At 44.5% G+C, this 8,635-nt stretch overlaps 1 pseudogene; it reads right to left on the bottom strand.

The window, feature by feature from the left end:
- Positions 1–7,412: 7,412 nt before the first annotated feature.
- Positions 7,413–8,635, bottom strand: LOC100401926 (L-lactate dehydrogenase A chain pseudogene; annotated as a pseudogene).

Raw genomic sequence — 8,635 nt, 5'->3', positions numbered from 1 at the left:
ATCATGGCAGCCCCAGCAGGGTCACAAGTTTGGAGTTTAAGAGATACAATTCCCCAGAGGAAGGGGAGTAGGTGGTATAGTTCCCAGAAGAAGGGGAAAGGGCCATTGGACAGGCCAAAAACAACAGATGTTCACTGTAATTATGTTCTAGGAGTTCCTCTGAAAGTGGTTGTTTGGAACTAAGTTACATTTCCCAATAAAAACAATTGTATAACAATGTCTTATGTTTGTGTGACCTTTTATGAGGCAGTTCCTCATCCATTATGTCACTTGACCCCTCAGTTGCCCTGCCAGGTAGAAAGGCTAGGTAATTGCCTTCTGCCACATTGAGCCAGCCCTTAAAATGCTCCATCTGAGGGGCCCTCTGTGCCAGCTCCTGGGAGGGGAGCCCTGAGGTTCTGGGCAGGGAAGGAACTTCTGCGGAAGGACTTCCAGGACAGGGCAAGTGTCAAGGGGAGCTGGCTATTCCTACCAGGCCTGAATGCTTCCGCTCCTTTCTCCCCTGTTGCCTGGGCCCCTTGAATGGAGCCCCCCAGACTGTCTCCAGGACTATGTAAAATGCTGGTTGGAGTATAAGCAGAGAATAGAATGAGAAAGAGCAGGGGGCATGCCCACACTGCATCCAGGGCAAGAAGTGGAGCTGAGCTGAGCAGCACTGTGAATGGCTGGAAGTAGGAAATGGGAGGAAGTTGGGGGGATTTTAATGGCAGAAATATTTCATTTTAATTATCCATTGCATGATACTGCAATAAAACTCTCCTCACATAAATCCCTGAATCACCAGTTAAACTGTCCAGGACAAGACACTCAGCTTGTCTGAGGAGGTAGGGTAAGTGTTGAGGGATCACAGGGAAGAGGCAGAGGCAAGGACGATTTGAAGAGCTCTGGAGAAGCAGGAAATTAGAATCAGAGATGACTGAAGGACACATAAACTCCAAGGAAAAGCAGGAATTGTGGGAGGACAATGAACACCCCAGGATGGGAGGTGCCTATTGGAGAAGTTCTGGTCACAGGTCTGGGGACCTCTGTTCAGCAACATGGCAGTCCCTGCCCCAGCCTCAGTGCTCTGTCACCTGAACCCAACACCAAGTGCTGACATATACCCAGGCTCTCGAGGTGGGGGCCAGGGATGGAGAAGGCTAAAGAGGATGACAGGTGGTGGGAACATGAAGGCAGAGCCCTTCCTCCTTGATTATGGACACTGGATCATTCTCAGGGGAGGAGTGGAGACCAGGCAGGAGCCCCAGGGGTTGTCCTTCATAAAGAAGTTAAAGTAATCAGCAAAAATGAGAAGAAAAGATACTTCCCACATCACTCTTCTCAGAAATTTCCAGTCATTCCCTAGGACCTAGGGCAGTAAAGACCTTTGAAATCTGCAGAAACTTTGGCCTAGTAATTCTGCCTCTAGAAATTTATTCTTAAGAAATAATCAGAGGCACGTGTAAATATGTATATACAAGAATGCCATCAAGGCTTCACATATCCTGAAAAATACAAAATAATCAGATAACCATTAATAAATAATTGATTAAGTATATTACAGTCTTCCCTCAGTATTCAGAGAGATTGGTTCCAGGATCCCTGAAAATAACAAAATCTGGGATGTCAAGTCCCTAATATAAAATGGCATCATGTTTGCATATGACCTACACACATCCTCCCCTAGACTCTAAACCATCTCTACATTGCTTATAATATCTAATACAATGTAAATGCCATGAAAATAGTTGCTGTACTATATTGTTTTTTAATGTGCATTATTTTTTATTGTTGTATTGTTATTTTTGTTTTTTTCTAGTATTTTTTATCCAAGTTTGGTTTAATCCTCAGATGCAGAACTCACAGATATGTAAGGCCTGGTATAAAGATGAGTTACTCTACATCCATTAAAAATCATGTTTCAAAAGATGGCCTCATGAAGAAATGATCACAACATATTAATGACACTTTTAAAACAAGTTATGAAGCACCATGCAACACATGACTACGATGACCATGACCAAAACTTACTGGAGGGAAATACATCAAAGGCACTGCATTCCTTAGGGGATATGCTGACTTATGATTCCTTTGGGCTTTATTCTGTTCTACATTTTCTAACATTACTATAATTAGCATGTATTACCTTAGTTAAAAAAGTAAAGGCACAGTTATATTAAGATATAGTGACCTCAAGTTTTTCTTCAAAGAATCGGTATGTCAGTGTGTTCAGCTCTCTTATTCTTTAATTCTCCATTGTAAAGTTTAACTTCCTGGTTCTCTGAACCCTGTTGCCTCTAGTTTCAGTAAACAACTTTCCCAACAGTTCTAATCAGTAATTCACATCTGTTCCCTGGTCCCCTGCTCCATCCTGACTCATCCCAATCACCTGCTCTGGTCACCTGCTCCATCCTGACTCATCCTGGTCACCTGCTTTGACCTGAGCCACCCCTGGTCACCTGCTCTGCCATAACCATTTTTCCTGCTAAACCTCTCACCCTACCACTCTGGCTCATACCCCTGCTCTCTTTAAAACAGCCAATCAGAATTAGCTTAGACTGTGCCATCTAATCCTAGCCAATAGGGGTTAGGGGTTAGCCCCTAGCAGTAGGGGCTGTGTCAGGGATAAGAACCTCTTCCCCTCCCCTGTTCAGGTGTATGCTGGCCATTGCTCCATCTATGAGATACACTCTTCTATAGAAGTAAATTGCCTTGATGAGAAAATTAATATTCGAGTGCCACTTGTTTTCTGGCACCAAAATTTATATATAATAATTATTTGTTGATTATCCATTTTAAAAGAGTACTCTGCTGCCTGCAGGAACCATTTTAGCTCTTCATCTTGGCATGCAAGACTTCACAACATGTCATGTTCCCCATCTCCTGCCCTCTCCCCTGCTCAAGCCAATGCTTTCCGGGCCCCTATACAGGTTGTCCCCCATCCCCTCCCCAGCATCTCTTACCTTCTTCTCTACCTATTCACATCCCAACAGTGTTTGCAGTGTCACCTCCCTAAAGCACTTCCAGGCCTTACATATTTGAACTGGGCCAGAAACAAGCACCTGGGCTTGACTGGCTGTGTGGCCTCTTCAGTTCTCAGAACATCAAGGGTAAAGAAAACCTCACTTTTGCTAGTAACCCTCCCAATGGGAGCTTACAGCAGCCTCTCACACACCTGCACACTCTTTCCTTCCTCCTCACTGTTGTGCTGTGCATAAAGGGGAGTGGGTGCTCACCAAAGTATGGAGGCCACTCCTGTTGCCTTTGGACTGCCAATGAACATTGAAAATCGAAGTCAGCTCAATTCAATGGTCAAAATTTTAACATTTGGAAACCACTTCTGACCCTAAGGAAAAAGGAGAAAGATACAACCACTTCACTCATCCATTTATTTACCCTTCTTACATTTATTCATTTTTTGGTTTACTCACTTGGATGTTAATTAAGGCTGCAAATACTTGAGTATCTACAAGCACTCTCCCAGGTGCTAGGACTATTCAGATGTACCCGCAGTGTCTGCTGCCTTCATGAGACAGTCAGTCTATGCAGGGAGGCAGGCGAATGCAACCATAGGACAGTAAAAGGCAAGACCAGCCGGGCCCACTCCCAGCACACACTCAGGCACAGGGACCTGCAGGCACACAAATACACATGCATTTCTAGAGCAGAGCATGGAGTCTGGCCCATAGCAAGCTAGATGAAGGTGTGGCAGGGCATCAGTGAATTGTTTTTTTCTCTCAACCCCTTCAATACCAAATGTACGGGAGTTTTTTCCCATCTCAGCCAATTCTCCAACTCTCTGACACCAACTGTGTGTCCTGGAAGTCAATTCAATTCTGTCACTACTACTAGCATAGACCCTCCAGGTGAAAGGCTGAGTCCTATAAACCCCTCACTTCACATGGGGACTCTTGAAAGTCTCATGTTGCCACATGTTCTTTGAACCCACTGACTATAAATCAGGGGTACCCATGACCCCCTCCTCAGGTTTGAGAACTTGCTAGAACTGTTCACAGAACTCATAAAAACATTTTATTACACTAACTATTTATTATAAAAGAAACAGCTCAAGAACAGCCAAACAAAAGAGGTGCAAGTTTCATTCTGCAGGCACGATTAATGAAATCATTTGGGCTTTGGTGATTAAGTTTATCTCCAACTTCTCTCTCCTTCCTGGAGGTGGGGGGTGGGGCTGAAAGTTCTACCCTTTAGTCATTCCTTGGTCCTCTGGCAACTGCCCCTCTTGAAGCTATCTAGCTATCAGGAGTGGCCTCATTAGAACAAAAGACTTCCTATCACCCAAGAAACTCCAAGGAATTTAGGAGCTGTGTGCCAGGAACAGGGTGGTGGGGGAGACCAATATTTAATTTTCATATCACAGGGGCCCTTTAAATAAATAACTGCCTCTCACTCAACCCCAAACAAGAAAGGAGAAAAGATGTTTTAACATGGTAATAGTCATTAGGCTCAGAGGTTGTTTCCCAGCAGTGGAAAGTTCTGTATGGACATTTATAAAGACACAGAAATAAAGGAAAGTAGTTCAGTGTGGCTAGAAGCTCAGCCTCCAGGCTGGGATGATGGGTAATGTACCGCTGGAGGGGTGGGCAGGCCTAGGTCTCAAGAAGAATGCTTTACGCCATACACGAGAAAACTTCATGCTGAGAACAATGGTGTCCACTGAAAGGTTGATATGAGTCAATTTATCACTATGAGTGATGCCTCTGCCTAAAAGGAAAAAGGATGGGGAGAAAGGAGAAGAGGAAATGTAGTAGGGCCAGCACATTTTATGGATGATTGGTGGGTTGCCACAAAGAGAGGGGTGATGGCCTAGACTAGGGCAGTGCCTGAGGAAATGATGAGACATAGAAGAATTAGAATCATATTTACATATCTTGGTTTCTAATTCCATTCTCAATAAAAGGAACCAAGGCTCCTTAGAGACATAAGGGACATTCCTGCCTCCTGGAACAGGAAATGCAGGGAAATATACACCAAAATGAGCCTGGTGCATCTTGCAGTGCCAGAAAATAAGGAAGTGCTATACACGCGTGCACACACACATACACACAGATGGGAATTTGTCCAAGGAGCATGGGAGCCAACTGAAAGAGCTTCCAAGGACCAATGCTGGAACAATATGATCAACAAAATAAAGTAGGATCAGATTAAGATGCAAAGTGTAAAATAAATATCCAGGAATCCATGCTAATATAAATTATATAATTAATATAAATAAATTGCCTAATAAACGAGAGAGAAGGGATAAATTTCCTGTGCAGTAGAAATCCAAATAAATTATATAGACACCCAGTCCTCATAAGTCCCACTCCTCAAGTGTGATCTGCTGATAGTGATTTCCTTCCAAACAATACAGAGTGGAAAAGCAGAAAAAAACAGTAATTTTACAGTGGAGAAACCTGACAAATTCCACCTCCGCCAGGTGATCAAGGTCAACATCAACAATGATAAATTGTAACAACAGTATGTGCCCTTGATAGGATGTGAAGTCTATTCAAAGAGGTAAGAGTTCATTCATTCATAACATATAATGCATATAAGCTATTTATTCACGTGACAAATATTGAGAGTCTTTGTACCAGGCACTGGTCTATATGTTGAAGATTCATCTACTGGAGGGAGATAAACAATTTAAACAAGGAAATAGCACTGCAGGTGTAAGTGCTGTGAAAAAAGAAAAAGCAGGGTAAGAATGTCAGGAGGGTTTTTTTTACAAGGGGTAGGCTGTGAGGGCCTCTCTGATAAGGAACATTAGAGCAGGAATCTTGAGGAAGCAGAGATCAGCCTTGCAGTTGCTGAGGGAAGGACATCACAGGCAGAGACCTGTGTGGTTGCGGCCTCCAGGATGTCTCCAGCGATCCCCACCTCCCATCATTTGCACCCCATGTGACACCTCCCACTCTGAATCAGGACAGCTCTGTGTGGCCAACCAAATGCATCAGGAGTGACGATGTATGACTTCAGGGCTAAGTCATAAAAGGCATTACAGCTTCCACCTGGCTCCCTGGACCCTTTCGCTTTGAGGAAATCCAACCTTCATGCCCTCAAGACATTCTACTGCAAACCCACAGAGAGCTCCACGTGTCTAAGAACTGAGGCTCCGGCCAACAGCCAATACTAACTTGCCAGCCACATGAGAGGGTCCCTTCGTAAATAGAGCCCCCCTCCTAGCCAACCCTCAGATGACTTGGCCGCTGCCAGCATCTGTCTGCAACCTCATGGAAGGCCATAAGCCAGGACCATCCTGCCTTGCTGTTCCTGGATTACCATCCCACAGAAACCAGGAGAGATCATAGGTTATTATTACTGTTTAAAGCCACTAAGTTTTGGAGTGATCTGTCATGCAGCCTTAGATAACTGAAACCTCCAGCAGGCACAAAGACCCTAGGCAGTTGTGATATTCAGAGATCCATGGAGCAGGGCTAGGGGCCAGTGTAGCTGGACCTCAATGAGAGTATAGAAAGGAAGGGGCCACAGTGAGGATAATGGAGTGACTCTGAGTGACATGGCAAACTGCAGAGGGTTTGAGCTGAGCAGAGGATCACGGTCAGATAGACAGACAGATAGATACTATACATATAATACAGATATATATAATTTTATTTGTTTTTGAGATAGAGTCTCACCCTGGTGCCCAGGCTGAAGTGCAGTGGTGCAATCAAGGCTCACTGTAGCCTCAACCTCCCAGTTTCAAGCAATTCTCCTGCCTGAGCCTCCAGAGCAGCTGAGACTACAGGTTTGTGCCACCAGACTCAGCTAATTTTTATTTTACTTTTTGTAGATATGAGGTCCCACTATGTTGCCCAGGCTGGTCTTGAACTCCTGGGCTCAAGTGATCTTCCTGCCTTGGTTTCCCACAGTGCTGGGATTACAGGCATCAGCTACTTACTGCACAAGTATACACACACACACACCTCTGTGTATGTGTGTGTGTGTGTGTGTGTGTGTATTTTTAACTGTTCAAAGTTTATTGGGGGTTTTAGTTGGTGTAACACTTGGATAGTTGGTTGCATTGTTTATATGTAGAGCTCTTTACCTTATATGGTAATGTACACTACTGATATATATAGCTCACCAAATAAGATCCTTTGGAACAGTCATGCACAAGACATGCGATACTGGATTTGTACACTGGATCCCAGGATCTGACTGATTGGGGAAACATGTAGGACTAGGCATGTTCAGTGAAGGAGCCAGGAAGTTATATAACACACGGTAAACATTCGTCTGGCTCAAGGGGCAGCTGCAGCATGTGCAGCATTGGCAGTGGTGCCTCAGAGGTGGCAGAACTATTTCACACTAACCAGTTTAGGACTACACAAGGTTACCGCCATCCAGCATCAGGATATAGCTGTAGGATTTTACAAACCGTTCCTATTTCTAACTTCTGGAATTGATGTTTTTCCCAGTCCATCTTAAAATATGACTGCTTTAATCACAGATCAGATAAAAAGGACAACATGCACAACCTCCAGCTAAAATCCTGTTGTGGCCTAGACAGTGAAATGCTATGACATCAGAAGACTTTCAAATTGCAGCTCTTTTTGGATCCCCCAAAGTGTATCCGCACTCTTCCTCAAACGGGCCTCTTCCTCAGGAGTCAGAGTCACCTTCACAACGTCTGAGATTCCATTCTGTCCCAAAATGCAAGGAAAACCAAGGAAGACATCATCCTTTATTCCATAGAGACCCTTAATCATGGTGGAAATTGGGTGCACCCGCCTGGATTCTTCATTATAGTCTCTGCCAAATCTGCCACAGAGAGTCCAGTGGCCCAGGATGTGTAGTCTTTGAGTTTGATCACCTCGTAAGCACTCTCAGCCACCTGCTTGTGAACCTCTTTCCACTGTTCCTTATTTGTATCAGTCCCTAAATCCGGGTGCAGAGTCTTCAGGGAGACACCAGCAACATTCACTCCACTCCACACAGGCACACTGGAATCTCCATGTTTCCCAAGGACCCACCCATGACAGCTTAATGGGTGAACTCCCAGCCTTTCCCCCATCAGGTAAGGGAATCGGTCTGAATCCAGATTGCAATCACTTCCAATAACACGGTTTTTGGGAAAGCCACTTATCTTCTAAGCCACATAGGTCATGATATCCACTGGATTTGAAACAATAAGCGACTTGCAGTTCGGGCTGTATTTTACAACATTAGGAATGATGAATTTAAAGATGTTCACATTACGCAGGACCAGATGAGGACGGCTTTCTCCCTCCTGCTGACGTGCCCCAGCCGTAATAATGACAAGCTTAGAGTTTGCAGTTACATTGTAGTCTTTGCCGGAGACAGTCTTTGGTGTTCTAAGGGAAAGGCTGCCATGCTGGAGATCCATCATCTCTCCCTTCAATTTGTCTTCCATAACATCAGCAAGAGCAAGTTAATCTGCCAAGTCCTTCATCAAGATATTGATAGCACAGACCATGCCAACAGCACCAACCCCAACAACTGTAATCTTATTCTGGGGGATCTGTTCTTCCTTTAGATGATTATGAATCAGCTGATCCTTGAGAGTTGCCATATTAGACTTGGAACCAAAAGGAATCAGGAGTGCACATTAGGCAGGTTGGGGAGGGTGGGGCGCATACGGCAATGAGATCTGGACTCAGCAGCAGCAGCTGCAGCACTGTGTGTA

This window comes from Callithrix jacchus, chromosome 13 (genome assembly GCF_049354715.1).
Source record: "Callithrix jacchus isolate 240 chromosome 13, calJac240_pri, whole genome shotgun sequence".
Classification (NCBI taxonomy): Eukaryota; Metazoa; Chordata; class Mammalia; order Primates; family Cebidae; genus Callithrix; species Callithrix jacchus.
This window is presented reverse-complemented; position numbering and strand designations above follow the sequence as displayed.